The 18,886-nt window shown below is 42.0% G+C and overlaps 1 protein-coding gene and 1 long non-coding RNA gene across 5 annotated transcripts in view; one reads left to right on the top strand and one right to left on the bottom strand.

Moving 5' to 3' along the window:
• The window catches only part of LOC138960402 (obscurin-like), a 228,546-nt gene that overhangs the window by 2,026 nt on the left and 207,634 nt on the right, over nt 1-18,886 (top strand). For all 4 annotated transcript variants that reach the window (XM_070332306.1, XM_070332305.1, XM_070332307.1 and 1 more), the window contains exon 2: nt 1,624-1,871. The gene's annotated coding sequence lies outside the window, so the exon portion shown is untranslated. The remainder of the gene's footprint in view (nt 1-1,623; nt 1,872-18,886) is intronic.
• On the bottom strand, nt 14,744-16,606 carry LOC138956975 (uncharacterized). The gene is made up of 3 exons (XR_011452889.1): nt 16,016-16,606; nt 15,480-15,654; nt 14,744-15,159 (listed from the first exon to the last, which is right to left on the bottom strand). It is a non-coding gene; the product is annotated as an uncharacterized lncRNA (long non-coding RNA).

Genomic DNA, 18,886 nt, shown 5'->3' with positions numbered 1-18,886 from the left:
CCATTGCAGTTGGTGTAGGCCTTAAGCTTATTTTAATCGTTTGTCCAGTATTTAATTTAATTCTCTATTTTTGTATGAACTCAAATGTTTAGTGTTCTTAGTATTTTTTGCTAGGCTAAGTTCTATTTAATCAGAGTATGTCTGCGTGTGCTTATACCTAGTGATAATGTAAAGCGCATAGTGCTTTTAGTTATGCGCTATAGAAATCTCCTTAATAAATAAATAAATAAAGGGTGGCATGAGTTATTAATAAGGTGCATTTAGTAGCAGAAGTCAGTGGTGACCTCGATCTTACCTTCAGCTGATAAATGAGGCTACCAAAATAAGCACTCCTGGTACCTAAGCCTACTCCAGGGTAATTACGTATTTGACTATCTGTAGGAAGGATTTTTCCGAGACGATGTTTTGATAAAGTGTGATTTTCTTATATTGATACGGGACTAAAAATTAGTACGTACTTTTCTAGATGTGAATAAAGTGTTTAAATTAAAGGTGATACAGTTGTGATTTTATATAAACATTTGAATTGTTAGTTTACTGATGAACTTTCCATATGTTAAACTAGGGGGAAAACCACTCTTTTGTCAATTTTACTGAGAGCTCATTCTGTGTTGAAAAGGTTCACTGAGCATAGTGTAACAGAAGAAAAACAAATCTCATATAAATATCAATTACTTATAAGTTCACTGCAAAGGATGTGGACAGTTTTTAGTCTATTTCTGCCGACAGTCGAAGCATGAAGTCTTCGAACCCAAAACAGCAGTTGAGCTAAAAGTGCTAAGTCAGTACTGCACAGTAAGTGCTAAGTCAGTACTGCACAGTAAGTGCTAAGTCAGTACTGCACAGTAAGTGCTAAGTCAGTACTGCACAGTAAGTGCTAAGTCAGTACTGCACAGTAAGTGCTAAGTCAGTACTGCACAGTAAGTGCTAAGTCAGTACTGCACAGTAAGTGCTAAGTGAGTACTGCACAGTAAGTGCTAAGTCAGTACTGCACAGTAAGTGCTAAGTCAGTACTGCACAGTAAGTGCTAAGTGAGTACTGCACAGTAAGTGCTAAGTCAGTACTGCACAGTAAGTGCTAAGTCAGTACTGCACAGTAAGTGCTAAGTGAGTACTGCACAGTAAGTGCTAAGTGAGTACTGCACAGTAAGTGCTAAGTCAGTACTGCACAGTAAGTGCTAAGTCAGTACTGCACAGTAAGTGCTAAGTCAGTACTGCACAGTAAGTGCTAAGTGAGTACTGCACAGTAAGTGCTAAGTCAGTACTGCACAGTAAGTGCTAAGTGAGTACTGCACAGTAAGTGCTAAGTGAGTACTGCACAGTAAGTGCTAAGTCAGTACTGCACAGTAAGTGCTAAGTCAGTACTGCACAGTAAGTGCTAAGTGAGTACTGCACAGTAAGTGCTAAGTCAGTACTGCACAGTAAGTGCTAAGTGAGTACTGCACAGTAAGTGCTAAGTCAGTACTGCACAGTAAGTGCTAAGTCAGTACTGCACAGTAAGTGCTAAGTCAGTACTGCACAGTAAGTGCACAATCACGCGGATAGCTTCTTCCCCCACCCCTGCCTCTTACATATCACACACACAACCTTTTATATCTTGGTTTTTTTTTTTATCTGTAACTAGGGAAGCCAGGAGGCAGTGGTGGCCTTTCAGTGGGCAAGTGGAAGCACGGGGATATAGAAGGATATCTCCCCCCAGTGCTGTGGTCTACTACTGCACGTACATCACTGCAGCCTCTCTCTCTCTCTCGTTACTCTCTCTCTATCAGGGAGTGCGGGTGCTAGGGACTGTGTGACTTTGAGTGACTTCACTGGGCTCTTTTTTTCTCCCAACAATTGTCGCTCGTCGGTCGGGAAAACTAACCAGGCGTGGTAAGTGCTTATTTTTCTCAATTTTGTCATTTTTCTGAGGAATTTGTTGTGTTTTTATTCGGGGTTGTGAGTTGCTGGATACTTTTTACGTAGAGTTTTGTGAATGACCTTTATGTGACTGCTGCAAGCAACAGCTGTTTGATCTGGGGAGAACGGAGAAATTAGAGCAAACACACAGAAAACCTGCCGAAAAACTTGAGTGGATGAATTTGTGTGCTTTGAGTTAGCTGTATTATCTGTGCTTTGAGTTAGCTGTATTATCTGTGCTTTGAGTTAGCTGTATTATCTCTGACTGGATGCTTTTTGACTCACTGACCTGAACATGCAGAAGAGTTTTTTTTTAATGCATCTGTATGTTCAGTTGCTGTTTCCAAACTGAAACGAGATCTTAATTCATTTATATCCATAGATATCCACTTTTTTCTCTGTGTGTTGGAAGAAATGATCAGAAAAAGAATGTAATTATTTGTTTAGTGTTTCAACAGTGTGTGTGAAATCGTACTATATAGAAAGAACGTTTACGGTAGACTTAATTTTGCGTTGATAATAAAGGTATTGTCTTCAATTGAAAGGTGCGATTTTATGGTTAAAACAAACAACGTAATGTTGTTACATGTTTTCTCAGGCGATTGATTTATTTGGAAGGAAGAATCGTAAAGACGAGGTCCGATTAAAAGTGCAATTACATTGGTATATATGGCGCGATTGTTTTTGTCGACGACGAAGAAGAAACCACTTACTTACGAAGCACGTCGCGAGGAAGTACTGCTAAGAATTATTTCAAGATCTCTGTTGCTATTTTAATATTGTACCGTAGCGGATGATTAGGCCAACAAAAAAAATAGGTCTGTTTACGGTAACCCGACCGACCCTAGTTTTTAGGCCCGACCCTAATCTTTTTTTTGGATCGTCTGAAAAAAAAACCAAAAACGCATCCAAAATAGAGCTGTTTGCGCTCAAACAGCAGACGACAGAAGGGAGGTAAGCTCAAAGTACTGTTTATAGTTATGTTGGGCAAAAACAGGGATTGATGAGAAGAAATGAACTGTGAAACATCATAGAGAGGGGAGAAAAAAGAAAAAAAAATGAAAAAAAAGAAAAAAAAAGCCGACCTACCGACCCTATTTTTTTCACCCTATGTTACCGTAAACAGACCTATTTTTTTTGGGGCCTTATTAAACTCCCGACGTGTTAGTGAGATAATTGTTGCAGAACTTTCCTGCACCCTCCCTCTCCCCCCAGTCTGCAGAGCCCCCTCCCCCGTCTTCCCCCAATGAGCCGAGGTGAAGTCAGGAACACACTCATCAGTTTTAAACCATACAATTTAGTTTGTTTGTGGGGAAGGGTGATAGAGAATAAGTACAGGAAAGGCCGCTGAAAAGAAAGACCTAAAGTGTCTGTTTTAATGAAAACGTCGATCACTGTTCTTTGCTTTGAATCGGTTCCATTCTTCCTCTGGTTCAGCGAACTTCTGAGGGTGTAACTGCCCGGAAAAGGACTGTATCTCTGCAACTCAAGAAGATAGCAGGTAAAAGCTGAGGACTAATGGCTTTGCTGGCTCGCTCACACACAGCAAATTCTAAGTTCTACCCTACTTGTGGTCGAGAAATTGTAACATATCAGTGTATGCTGTAGCCTTCGTTCTCAGTGTCATTGAAGTGTCTTACGAGTGTGCATTCCTGTGTAACACTAGTGTTCCACTACGCAGTGGTTTTACGTTTCATCTTTGTTCGTGACAAAACTGTATAGCCTGTACACGCCACCACAGGTATATGATCTACAAGTTCGTATCCCCCTTCACTGGCTCTGTCGACGCCCGTTTTTAAACACAATTAGATTTTCGAGCTTAAACACCTGGTTTCAATCAGTTCTTTATCAATGCTGTCTATCTTTTTAATTTGGGACACGTCAGGTGTGCGACAGACCTATTTCAAGTCTACTTCCGGTTCTAAATCTTAAACTCAAGCTTTAAGAGGACTTAAAATATGGAGCAACCAAAATCAACTCCGAATATCTCGATTTAGTCGGTGACAAAGAAGAAGAAAAAGATAGCAAAGAAGAAGACGGTTTGACATCAACGAACATTTAGGTGTCAGAGGTGCGGATAAGTCGACACTTTTAAGACAGAAAGTCTATGTAATCAAGGAACAAACAGACCGGTCTTTTGGGAAAAAAAGTCGAGTTTTCAGAAAAACGACTAATCCATTTTTTGTTGTCTCCTCCTTCAGACACGAAGACACTGTTGTTCCAGTCACTATCTACGATTTCCTTCTTCTATGAGCAAACAAAAGGACCTGAAAGTTAAACATCATTCACAAGTCGGTTCTTCGTTTGTGTGCAAGATACGAAAACACGTTTGTTCCGTCATTATCGACGCTTATCCTGTGCTTCAGCGAAAAAATCAAAGGACGTGAAAAGCAACCATACACCATTCACCAAAGCAACCATACACCATTGACCAAAGCAACCATACACCATTGACCAAAGCAACCATACACCATTGACCAAAGCAACCATACACCATTGACCAAAGCAACCATACACCATTGACCAAAGCACGCCACTTTACTCTTTCTGTCTTCTTCCTACTCGTTCGCTGCTTGGTCCTCGTACAGATCGTATGCACTCTTCATTAGCGGACCAATATAGGCCTCTTGAAGGGCAACACACGAAGAAGGTTGTCTTTGAAGGCGCTGCAGCTTGAGTCTTATCAGCAGATGAGAGAACAGAGGACTGGAACCCGGCTTTTTATTTCCCTGGCTACCTTCCGCTTCTTGCACCTTTGAGTCGTTCTGTACTGATTTTCTCTTTGCTGGTGTTTTTTACATTTAGTCAAGTTTTGACTAAATGTTTTAACATAGAGGGGGGAATCAAAACGAGGGTCGTGGTGTATGTGTGTGTGTGTGTGTGTGTGTGTCTGTCTGTGTGTGTGTGTGTGTGTGTGTGTGTGTGTGTGTGTGTGTGTGTGTGTGTGTGTGTGTGTAGAGCGATTCAGAGTAAACTACTCGACCGATCTGTATGACATTTTTCATGATAGTTCCTGGGTATGATATCCCCAGATTTTTTTCATTTTTTTGATAAATGTCTTTGATGACGTCATATCCGGCATTTTGTAAAAGTTGAGGCGGCACTGTCACACCCTCATTTTTCAATACAATTGATTGAAATTTTGACAAAGCAATCCGTTCGACGAAGGCCGCACTTTGGTATTGCATTTCAGCTTTGAGGCTTAAAATTTAATGAATGACTTTGGTCATTAAAAATCTGAAAATTGTAATTAAAATAATTTTTTTATAAAACGATCCAAAATTACGTTTATCGTATTCTTCATCATTTTCTGATTCCAAAAACATATAATTATGTTATATTCGGATTAAAAACAAGCTCTGAAAATTAACAATATAAAAATTAAATTTCCGAAATCGATTTAAAAACAATTTCATCTTATTCCTTGTCTGTTCCTGATTCCAAAAACATATAGATATGATATGTTTGGATTAAAAACACGTTCAGAGAGTTAAAAAGAATAGAGATATAGAAAAGCGTGCTATCCTCCTCAGCGCAACCGCTACCGCGCTTTTCTGTATTGTTAATTTCACTGCCTTTGCCACGAGCGGTGGACAGACGATGCTACGAGTGTACGGTCTTGCGGAAAAAATGCTTTGCGTTCAGTTTCATTCTGTGAGTTCGACTGAGCTTGACTAAATGTTGTATTTTCGCCTTACGCGACTTGTTTTTCTTTCTCTCAGACGTGCTTCTTTGTGTTCTATTCACTGATGATTTTTCAAAGTTATGACAACATTGCCTAGAAGATCTGGTTTAAAAACAAACTTCAGTTATTTAATGTTACCTTTCAGACCGTAAACTATAAACCTATTAGCGTGACACTCATCTCACGCGTGAATGTTAGTTCTCCCGCTTGAAAAATAAACTAGATTCCAAATTAGGAACTTCAGCTTATGCGTTAATCATCCTCTCATCAACAAACACTATTTCCTGTTTACGTACGTTGGCTCAGAGTTTGTGTGTGCAGGGTGCACCGAAGGTTAGACAAAACTAACGGTCTAGTTCACCGTCCCTCACCTGTCCACGATCATTCCCAGTTTGGCGCACGCCGTAGATAGCGACCAGAAGGGCCTAGCACCTTGGGAACGGTGCCCCATCAGTGTCCCTAGCGCTGATTTATCTGTCGTGCTTCTTGAGAGTTTCCGCTACCAGGAACCTCCCAGTGACGGCAATGAAGTGCTTCTTGAGAGTTTCTGCTACCAGGAACCTCCCAGTGACGGCAATGAAGTGCTAACTAAGACTTGACAGGGTGTAATTCGTAGGGTGTAATGCGTTCCTGCGTCTTTAGTTTGGGCCCCTGTAAAGAACCGCGGCCCATTGGTGCGGATGGAACTGCTGAATGAGACTGAACAAGAGCAGACTTCAACCATTCATATAACAGAGGGAAATAAAAGTTTAGAACTAAAATGTGTCCAAAAGACTGAACAAGAGCAGACTTCAACCCATCATAATTATAACAGAGGGAAATAAAATGTCAGAACTAAAATGTGTCTTACCCAGCGGTGGGGTCCTCGATCAAGACCATTACAGTAACAAACAAACAAAAACAAACAAAAGTTAAAATGCTGGCTACAAACATGTATAGGTCGTCATGTCATGCTGGCTACAAACATGTATAGGTCGTCATGTCATCTAATATTGGAGCCGAACATAACCTTAACAAGTTCTTGTCTAACATAAGGAACGATGTCCTACTGAGAGTGAAAGAACCTAATATGCAGACTTCACACTTCACACTTCACACTGCACACTGCACACTTCACACTTCACACTGCACACTTCACACTTCACACTGCACACTGCACACTGCACACTTCACACTTCACACTTCACACTTCACACTGCACACTGCACACTGCACACTTCACACTGCACACTTCACACTGCACACTTCACACTGCACACTGCACACTTCACACTGCACACTTCACACTTCACACTGCACACCGCACACTTCACACTTCACACTGCACACTGCACACTGCACACTGCACACTTCACACTGCACACTTCACACTGCACACTGCACACTGCACACTGCACACTGCACACTTCACACTGCACACTTCACACTTCACACTGCACACTTCACACTGCACACTGCACACTTCACACTTCACACTTCACACTGCACACTGCACACTGCACACTTCACACTGCACACTTCACACTGCACACTTCACACTGCACACTGCACACTGCACACTGCACACTGCACACTTCACACTGCACACTTCACACTGTACACTTCACACTGCACACTGCACACTTCACACTGCACACTGCACACTTCACACTGCACACTGCACACTTCACACTGCACACTGCACACTTCACACTGCACACTTCACACTTCACACTTCACACTGCACACTTCACACTTCACACTGCACACTTCACACTGCACACTTCACACTTCACACTTCACACTGCATTTTGAATCGCAGTCAATGATCTAGCAACGCTAAACAGAACGACCGTTAACAACCCCCCCCCCCCCCCCCCGAAAAAGACCTTACCCCGATCATGCAGAGTAAGTCGGCCATCCAATCTTTGGAAACTTGCATAAACAGGTCAAAGGTTGCAAATAATCATGCATAACAGCTTTAACACGGGACCTCAGAATGCTTTAGAGAACTTTGCAATAGTGGGAACAAGATCTGTTGTGATTCTGATTTCAAGGCAATCCGTGATCGTGAACGATATGATTTTGTTAAATAGTGTCAATCTTCCAGTTAGATACGTATTTGTATGAAAAGGGAACAAGATTTGTGGCGGGGATGAGGGGATGGCTTTGTAATTCTCCTGCAGTGTTTACGAATGTGATCCCTTTGGCCTGTTAGCATGAGGAGGCCGTGTGCCCGCCGGGACGATAATCGTGCCAGAGAGATATGAAGGGACTTCTCATCAACCTGAGCCGATCTTTTACCACGGACTAAACTTCTTCTTCCACTGGAATCACGCTTCCGCAGCCAGTTTTGATTCTATCGCTTGATTAGATTCCATTGGCCCCGCCATCCCATTCCCTGCTCCGTTTTCATGGCGTGTTTTTTTTCGTGCGATGGAGTTAGATAGCTGCCAATTACGTTTTGATGCTAAAGGTTGTGCAAATGTGTGGCTTTGAGGAGAGAAAGACACGGTTTCAATGCGCAGCGTGTGTTGGGTGTGAGGAGAGAAAGACACGGTTTCAATGCGCAGCGTGTGTTGGGTGTCAGGAGAGAAAGACACGGTTTCAATGCGCAGCGTGTGTTGGGTGTCAGGAGAGAAAGACACGGTTTCAATGCGCAGCGTGTGTTGGGTGTCAGGAGAGAAAGACACGGTTTCAATGCGCAGCGTGTGTTGGGTGTGAGGAGAGAAAGACACGGTTTCAATGCGCAGCGTGTGTTGGGTGTGAGGAGAGAAAGACACGGTTTCAATGCGCAGCGTGTGTTGGGTGTGTATACGAGGAGGCACCAAATGTTGAACCGAGTGTGCCAAATAGCTAAACTCACAAGCGAACATTTCCCGAAAGGCCGCTTTTCCATCTTTCCAGTGGGTTTTATTTTCACTGACTCTCGCCTTCACCCCCCCCCCCCCCCCCCCAAAGCCAGACCAGCTGGAGTGAAGAAGGCCGGGTGGGACTTTGTAAGTCACTCGGACAGCTTTTTGATTGATGAGCAGAACAAAAGGCATTTCAATTAAATCACTTGACACCAACACAGTCACAGTCACATGACACCAACAGTCACAGTCACATGACACCAACAGTCACAGTCACATGACACCCACAGTCACATGACACCAACAGTCACAGTCACATGACACCCACAGTCACATGACACCAACAGTCACAATCACATGGCACCAATACCCACAGTCACATGACACCAACAGTCACAGTCTTCTACCATGATGTGCACACGCCACACGGCCGTGACTTGACATCAGAGATTAAGGTAGCTATGAAGGGTACACCGCTAGCACACGCCACACGGCCGTGACTTGACATCAGAGATTAAGGTAGCTATGAAGGGTACACCGCTAGCACACGCCACACGGCCGTGACTTGACATCAGAGATTAGATTAAGGTAGCTATGAAGGGTACACCGCTAGCACACGCCACACGGCCGTGACTTGACATCAGAGATTAAGGTAGCTATGAAGGGTACACCGCTAGCACACGCCACACGGCCGTGACTTGACATCAGAGATTAGATTAAGGTAGCTATGAAGGGTACACCGCTTGCACACGCCACACGGCCGTGACTTGACATCAGAGATTAGATTAAGGTAGCTATGAAGGGTACACCGCTTGCACACGCCACACGGCCGTGACTTGACATCAGAGATTAGATTAAGGTAGCTATGAAGGGTACACCGCTAGCACACGCCACACGGCCGTGACTTGACATCAGAGATTAGATTAAGGTAGCTATGAAGGGTACACCGCGAGCACCGACGCGCGATTATGGGACTACATGATCAAGGACAAACAAGTATTTTTAAACAATATCCATGTTAAGATTTATCGCATAATATTACGCCATAGTTTTTCCATAATATTGTCCCCTTAGGCTAAGTGGCACTGCGAGGCCTTCGAAATAGCAGACTCATCATGCGATATCAATATAATGCACGCACGCACACACACACACACACACACCGGCACACACACACACATACACGCAGACACACGCACATACACACACACACTGCACGCACACACACACACACACGCACATACACACACACACACACACACAGCGGCATATACGCACACACACACACACACACCGGTGTGACGTTTTCATCTTTCGCCGTGTTGATATTTCGCTTCTCGGCATCGTTGATCTAGTATAAACTCTACACGGAACAAAAAAACACCCTTCGATAGTACTGATGAGCGACCTTGTGTACCTTACATTCATGAGGCCAAATTTGTCCAACCAATTTGTTTTATTTAACTTAGAAATTTGATTCATCCTAAAATGTTTTCCTTCTTACTCAAGGGACGTAACCACTCAGTACACGTTTTCGAAGAATTCGATTTTGAGGGTGAAATCTATTACATTTTATCACCAATTTTCTTCACATGCAAGAAACTGACATGCTTTTCGTCCTTAAATAATTTCACTTCTTAATTTTACCAGGAAACAACATTTCAGTCTTGAGTATATGTCGAGGGGGAAATAGGCTATGTACACAGGCGAAAGATGAAATCGTGACACCGGCACACACACACACACACACCGGCACACACACACACACACACCGGCACACACACACACACACACCCCGTGGGACAAACAACGTCACGTAGCAATCACTGGGAAATACAGTGCTGTCGGAGTTCTTACGCTGTGCCTGCCGCTGATTTTATTCTCATCTTTTCCCACTCATTGTGTGTGTGTAATTACTCATGCGGGGGAGAATATTCTCACGCGCGTAAAACTCAACTCTGACGTGAGGAACGGGTGGCGCTCCACGTCACAGACACAACTTGACGCACGTGGAAACACCCCGACGGCAAAAAGTCTGGAGCTAGGGCAGAGACCGAGATTTTTGTTGTTACTCGACTCAGTTTATTTGGACAGCTTTTTCCACTTCTAGCATTTATGTCATTTATCCGTTTGCACCTGATTGCGTGAGCTACCACTCCCTCTCGAGACGAGGGTCGTGGTGTATGTGTGTCTGTCTGTCTGTGTGTGTGTGTGTAGAGCGATTCAGACTAAACTACTGGGCCGATCTTTATGAAATTTGACATGAGAGTTCCTGGGTATGATATCCCCGGACGTTTTTCTCATTTTTTCGATAAATACCTTTGATGACGTCATATCCGGCTTTTTGTAAAAGTTGAGGCGGCACTGTCACACCCTCATTTTTCAATCAAATTGATTGAAATTTTGGCAAAGCAATCTTCGACAAAGCCCGGGGTTTGGTATTGCATTTCAGCTTGGTGGCTTAAAAACTAATGAGTGAGTTTGGTCATTAAAAATCGAAAACTTGTAATTAAAATTATTTTTTTATTAAACGATCCAAAAACAATTTCATCTTATTCTACGTCATTTTCTGATTCCAAAAACATATACATATGTTATATTTGGATTAAAAACAAGCTCTGAAAATTAAAAATATAAAAATTATGATCAAAATTAAATTTCCGAAATCGTTTTAAAAACTATTTCATCTTATTCCTTGTCGGTTCCTGATTCTAAAAACATATAGATATGATATGTTTGGATTAAAAACACGCTCAGAAAGTTAAAAACGAAGAGAGGTACAGTAAAGCGTGCTATGAAGCACAGCGCAATCGCTACCGCGCCAAACAGACTCGTCACTTTCACTGCCTTTTGCACTAGCGGCGGACTACGTTCAGTTTCATTCTGTGAGTTCCACAGCTTGACTAAATGTAGTAATTTCGCCTTACGCGACTTGTTTTTTTTTTCAAAAGAGTTTGTTTTGTTGTTTCGGTCTGTATTCGATCTTAAGACTTTGTATCATGCACATGTGACAACACTGACTGATACCTTTTAACTGAGTTGATCTTCGGCCGGGTGCAATAATCGAAATCACAAGCGAATGATCTATTGAATATACCTGTGTCGAAAAGGAATGGCATCAATTTTCAGTGAACTTTTAGGTCACTTTATACAATGTGCCTGTATCTTGATAATCAGCGTGAACGGACGTTTGAACAAGTGGAGTTGTTGAGACTTTTTTGGCGTTTTTTTAAATCTACTTATACATAAGCCGTTCCTTTGAATTCAGGCTAAGACGTTTTGTGGTCGTCCTGAACATTTCTACTCCAAAACACTCCAGACAAGAAACAAATTAGATCAGAACGTCTTCCCCAATGTTGATCGACGTAACATTTGAACGCAGCGGAATGGCGTCAGAATGGTGATTGAGTAAAAAAAAACAACTTGCACCGGCTGTCAGACACCATGCAGAGTGCGAAGTTCGGGTTGAGATAAGAAATAAGGGTGAATTTGGTGTGAAACTCCGCCTATCACTCGTTCCGGGTGTACCATGATGTCAGACTTAGATTTATAATCAGCTTCATTGTGTGGCGAACAACACAGCTTTCGGATAGACTGTGGTTCAGATATTGTGGCTGTCCCGGTTTTCTCGGCTGATATCGAAAAAAGACCGTTCGTTATAGGGGTACGAGATTACTTTTACGCTAATCTGGCCAACATCGTTTCATGCGATAGACATTGCTATTATGCTATACTCTTTTGATGTGATATGAGAAGTATCTCGAATGAGCACATATGTGACCCTCCACCCACGAAATGAGTCACATGTCACATTTGATCCAGTGGTGAAAACCGTTTTAAAAAAGAGCGAAAACTGTTTGAGTTATAAGCATGTGACTAAGTTGACCCTCACACTGTTACCAGACACTCCCCGGACTAATATTAAGCCTAGCTATAGCGCAGAACCGCGCGAGGTGACATGCGACTCATTTCGTGGTGGAGGGTCACATATTTGCTGGGTTCATCGTATATTTGGTTGCTTACTTTCTTGCTTGCTTACTTGCTTGATCGATTGGTTGAAATCATAGTCTTGTTTTCTTCGATCAGTATATGGTCAGTTGAGGAATTCAACCAGAATAATCGCAAACCTTCCAACATATAAAAAAATAAAGCTATAAAATTATAATTAATTCAACGCTGAATGCAATGATAGAAAAGGAACGTTCCTTGGTAACTCCCGAAAAGCCACCGACATAAAGTGGACAGACAACGAATGCAGAACAAAAAGTGAACATTATTGCTTTTCAGTTCAGTTTAGGCACGATCAGCAGGTCACTTCCAGCTAACACTGAGCACAGCAGGAACGATGAATAACCTGGACGGAGGTCAAGAAAGATGCACCATCTGTTTTCTTCACTTGTCTCTTCTGTCTGTTCTGTCTGTTCTGTCTGTCTGTCTGTTCTGTCTGCCAAATAGCAGTTGACAAGCGTGTGCACAACATGTGCATGTGTTACCTTGCCGTGGGAAGGTCAGACTGTTGTTGAGTCTTAACGAGTATAACGTGCATCCATCTGACCAGGTAAGCTGGCGGCACAGCGACAGATAAATAGGTAAGGTAGATCAAGATGGGGAGCGATTTGTATGTCGGCATATCGGCTCCAAAAGGGATACTTTTTCACTTTGATCTTTGATTGTGTCACTGCTGCTGAATTACTAATATTTTTTCTCAAGATAATTAATTAAAACGAGAAAACAGATGAGCAGTAAGATTAATTTTCAAAGATAACATTGATCTCTGTTAAAATCACTGAAAGTTACAAAGGACACATGTGTAGTATCTGTACGTTATGGTAATAAGACACGATGATGAAACATCCGGGTTGCTTGAATGCGGAGAATAAAGAGCATGGAAGCCTCTGCATTGACTTGGCTGTGCAAGGTGGAATACCTGCGTGTGCAAGTCTGTGGGAGCGTGAACACTACAACATGTGAATTAACGATAACTTGCAAGAAAGTTTGTACCAGCAACGGCTTATATGTGGCCATTTCTGCGAAAAGGGACCTTGTTGACAAATTTATCGATTTTGAGTTTTGGATTTTATTTGACAGACTGTTATATTTAGAACGTGATGTGAGAATTTCAGACCTTCAAATTTATTTTTCACGGAGTTATGACCCTTTTTTGGAGATACCCCCAAAATGACTTAAAATGGCCAAACTTTTAAAAACAAACTTTTGCCGGGAAATAGTAAGTTCAATCATCTGCCGTTATTACTTGTATGGTTTTAGGTCAAAATAATGTTTCATTCCAGAGTTATTGCCCTTTTTGTAACGTTACCCTAATTTTTACTTTTTCGTCTTTTTCTATCATTCTCTCCTCCCATGCAGAAGAAACAAGTCGCGTAAGGCGAAATTACTACATTTAGTCAAGCTGTGGAACTCACAGAATGAAACTGAACGCACTGCATTTTTTTCACAATCACCGTAGTCCGCCGCTAGTGCAAAAGGCAGTGAAAGTGACGAGCCTGTTCAGCGCGGTAGCGGTTGCGCTGTGCTGCATAGCACACTTTACTGTACCTCTCTTCGTTTTAACTTTCTGAGCGTGTTTTTAATCCAAACATATCATATCTATATGTTTTTGGAATCAGGAACCGACAAGGAATAAGATGAAATTGTTTTTAAAACGATTTCGTAAACTTAATTTTAATCATAATTTTTATATTTTTAATTTTCAGAGCTTGTTTTTAATCCAAATATAACATATTTATATGTTTTTGGAATCAGAACATGATGAAGAATAAAATAAAAGTAATTTTCAATCGTTTTATAAAAAAATATTTTTAATTACAATTTTCAGATTTTTAATGACCAAAGTCATAAATTAATTTTTAAGCCTCCATGCTGAAATGCAATACTGAAGTCCGGCCTTTGTCGAAGATTGCTTGGCCAAAATTTCAATCAATTTGATTGAAAAATGAAGGTGTGACAGTGCCGCCTCAACTTTTACAAAAAGCCGGATATGACGTCATAAAAGACATTTATCGAAATAAAAAATCGAAAAATCTGGGGATTTTATACCCAGGAACTCTCATGTAAAATTTCACAAAGATCGGTCCAGTAGTTTAGTCTGAATCGTTCTATACACACACGCACAGACACCACAACCCTCGTCTCGATTCCCCCTCTATGTTAAAACATTTGATCAAAACTTGACAAATTTTTACAGATTTTTTTTCTCGAATATTTCTTCTTCTTACATACTACCTCCCCCCCCCCCCCCCCCCCCCCCCCATGTTCTATTCTTTCTTCACCCACGCACATACAAACACAAACTATTTGACGCTGTCTGCTGAAAACAATACACACACACTTGTCGACTTGAAGTTGTGGTACTTCTAAATTTCATAACAAGGATTAATTGTTCAGTTTCCTTGGTAAATACAGCTTCCAGTTGTAGAAAGTAACATATGGTGCTGTGTGTCCTTGCACACGTGGGTCTGTCAGTCTGTCCATCACTTCACTGAATTGAAAATGTCATCCGTGCACTCTGCTATCGAACGTCTCCCTTTACTTTCAACAAACTGAAATGCCAATCAGGGTCGAACTTGATGTGGCCGACGATCAAGACATTTTCAAAATGGATTTGTGCTGTTCATTCACACACAAAACTGCATGCCTAAGTATTGATGCACCATGCCGAAGACTGAAGTTGCTACCCTCCTCTGTACCCCTGCCTCATTCGCAAGGTAGACGATTTGCTTCTCTGAAACAAAGGCAACCACAGAGTTGATCAACATATTATTTACTAACCACTATTTGCACAGCTCAAGTCTGGTTTTGGGTACCTGTCCACTTGCCATTTCTAAGCTGGTATGGTATGGTGACATTATCGAAAATGTAGTGTGTGTGTGTGCGTGTGTGTGTGTGTGTGTGTGTGTGTGTGTGTGTGTGTGTGTGTGTGTGTGTGTCTGTGTGTGTGCTTCTTTGTTGGAGAAAACAGCACATAAACACAAATATAACTGTATTGCTCCCCCCTTTTTTTTTAAAGTACTGACAAATTGTAAAGTATTAATATGTCTTTACCTACTGAGCAAAGTCCCAAGGGTAAACCATGCTGATTTCCTTGGAACTGGAACCGGCTGGACATTGCTGTTGCCCCATTCTGTCGAACACCTGCTTTGTGGCCAGGCACTTCTGTCTTTTGTTGTTGCACTGTCCGGTGAATTGCTGGACTTGTTTGCTGTTCCACGCCAGCAAACTGAGAGAAAGAAAGTAACATTGGTTAAATAAAAAAAAGAGGAGTTTAAAAACATACTACACGTACACACATACCACCACCATCATCATCATCATCATCATCATCATCATCATCATCATCAAAATCATCATTGTCATTATCATCTCTCTTCCTCTATCTACCCCTCTTTCTCTCTCTCTCTCTCTCTCTCTCTCTCTCTCTCTCTCTCTCTCTCACACACACACACACACACACACACACACACACACACACACACACACATACAGAAACCCTCACACAACACACACACACACACACAAGCTGCGCGCGCGCGCACACACACACAAAACACACACACACTGCAGTCTATATGGTAACTTACCTGAAATTGTAGCCTGTCATAGATCTAAGTGGAGACAGCAAACGGTAAGAGCAACAGGTTCTCATTTACGATGTCCGGGCATTCAAACGATCAGGAAGAGGAAGACCTTGCTTCGCAATAGGCCTATGCTCTTGGAGAACTCTTTAACCGATTAGTAGTGTGCGTTGTAATCATGAACCTTTACAACACCATCGTGATCAAAGTAGATCTGCTTCGACTTCGGAGTCACAAAATAATGTCCGGGCGAAGTGCAACAAAATTATTCTGAATTAACAGCATTGACCTCGTCAACAAAATCGTTGTCTTATCCCAAAGTGACTTCTGTCAGCAGAACATTCCGTGTTCAACTGAGAAGACTGACTTGCCCTTCCACTATCAGAATTCACAGCTGCAAAGAACAGAATGCCCCAGTCAGTAACCACTGATCTAAATATCAGTAACTTTAGCAAGGGAAGCAACTAAAGATGTAAACGGGGAGTAACTGTTCTTCATCGGGCAACTGCATTTGTCGTCTGCTTTTTCGTACAGTGCTACGGTCGCGTGAAAGTCAGATCTACCTGAACTATGCGTATAGATCAGTGAAATGTAGCTGTGTGATGATTTGGCTACATCACTTTGCTGAATGTGCTTCCAGATGAAAGTTTATATTAAGCTTACTGTCAAACATTAAAAAAAAAAATAGGTAAGTTGTTTTAACTTGACCAAAACTAACGACGAAATTTTTTTTCTCGAAGCACAACAAAACACTCTGTCGGCATTTTCGGCATCATCGCAGTCAATTTGTTCGATGTGTTTTTCCTGAGGAGGAATGAACATAAACATTTGTAGAAGTTTGTAATGTTGATCCCAAGACTATTTTCCATTACTTTAAATTGCTGTTCATTGTACTATCGCTGATAATTCATTGAACATTTTAGAAATTCAACTTGAAGTGGGCATCAGTCAGCACAGCAAAGTTTGTTTACATTTTGCTCCAACTTTGACCCCGCGTTTCTCCAATCAGAGGCTTAGCTCAACAAGGTCCCTTTTCGCAGAAATGGCCACATATGCCAGTTGATTCGATCTTTGTGATCATCACTTATAATTACTAAGATGACTGTTATCAAGGTCATTTTAATTTCAGACTCAATTTTCCGGCACATTGCTAGCTCCAGAAAGTCTGGATTGTTACAATCGACGTTATTTCGGTGATTCAGCAGTGCTCTTTGTAATCATCAGAGAAAAATCAGTAAGATGTTCGTGATCTATGTAATGGTCACTTTTGGCGCTAGAGCCATCACATACGTGTGGAGGTAAATCGGTAGAGGTGCTAGTGCCATCACATACGTGTGGAGGTAAATCGGTAGAGGTGCTAGTGCCATCACATACGTGTGGAGGTAAATCGGTAGAGGTGCTAGTGCCATCACATACGTGTGGAGGTAAATCGGTAGAGGTGCTAGTGCCATCACATACGTGTGGAGGTAAACGGGTAGAGGTGCTAGTGCCATCACAAACGTGTGGAGGTAAATCGGTAGAGGTGCTAGTGCCATCACATACGTGTGGAGGTAAATCGGTAGAGGTGCTAGTGCCATCACATACGTGTGGAGGTAAATCGGTAGAGGTGCTAGTGCCATCACATACGTGTGGAGGTAAATCGGTAGAGGTGCTAGTGCCATCACATACGTGTGGAGGTAAATGGGTAGAGGTGCTAGTGCCATCACATACGTGTGGAGGTAAATCGGTAGAGGTGCTAGTGCCATCACATACGTGTGGAGGTAAATCGGTAGAGGTGATAGTGCCATCACATACGTGTGGAGGTAAATCGGTAGAGGTGCTAGTGCCATCACATACGTGTGGAGGTAAATCGGTAGAGGTGCTAGTGCCATCACATACGTGTGGAGGTAAATCGGTAGAGGTGCTACAATGGACCCCCTGATAAGACCTCTACAAGTCTGAGAACATCAGGTCTTAAATAAAAAGGAGGGAGTCTTACATTGGGGGTAAATTGACAGAGGGGTTCCACTGTATCTACACTGCTGAATGAGGCGTAACTATACTATACATATCTACACTGCTGAATGAGGCGTAACTATACTATACATATCTACACTGCTGAATGAGGCGTAACTATACTATACATATCTACACTGCTGAATGAGGCGTAACTATACTATACATATCTACACTGCTGAATGAGGCGTAACTATACTATACATTTCTACTCTGCTGAATGAGGCGTAACTATACCATACATATCTATACTGCTGAATGAGGTGTAACTATACTATACATATCTATACTGCTGAATGAGGTGTAACTATACTATACATATCTATACTGCTGAATGAGGCGTAACTATACTATACATATCTACACTGCTGAATGAGGCGTAACTATACTATACATATCTACACTGCTGAATGAGGCGTAACTATACTATACATATCTACACTGCTGAATGAGGCGTAACTATACTATACATATCTACACTGCTGAATGAGGCGTAACTATACTATACATATCTACACTGCTGAATGAGGCGTAACTATACTAAGAGAAATGTTGGCTATTGAAAAGACAATCAGTCGTTAGCATTGCAACGGATCGGATGGCATGTCCATTGGCTGTTCGCGAAGGATTTTGGCCCCAGAACGGATTTCCTGTGCCGATAGCCTTTACTGTCTTTTGATAGAGTAGTCGTCTTTTCATTGAGTAATGATGTATCTAAATTAAATGGTGTTTTTTCCCCTGTAATTATTTCCTGGTTTGAAGGCTACTGCGTAGCTCAGTTGGTAGAGCACTGGACTTGTGATCGAAAGGTCGCAGGTTCGAATTCGGGCCGGGACGGACACGGGTCAACTTTATGTGCAGACCCAGAGACGGAAGCCATGT

The sequence above is a fragment of the Littorina saxatilis genome, linkage group LG2, assembly GCF_037325665.1.
Source record: "Littorina saxatilis isolate snail1 linkage group LG2, US_GU_Lsax_2.0, whole genome shotgun sequence".
Taxonomy (NCBI): domain Eukaryota; kingdom Metazoa; phylum Mollusca; class Gastropoda; order Littorinimorpha; family Littorinidae; genus Littorina; species Littorina saxatilis.
This window is presented reverse-complemented; position numbering and strand designations above follow the sequence as displayed.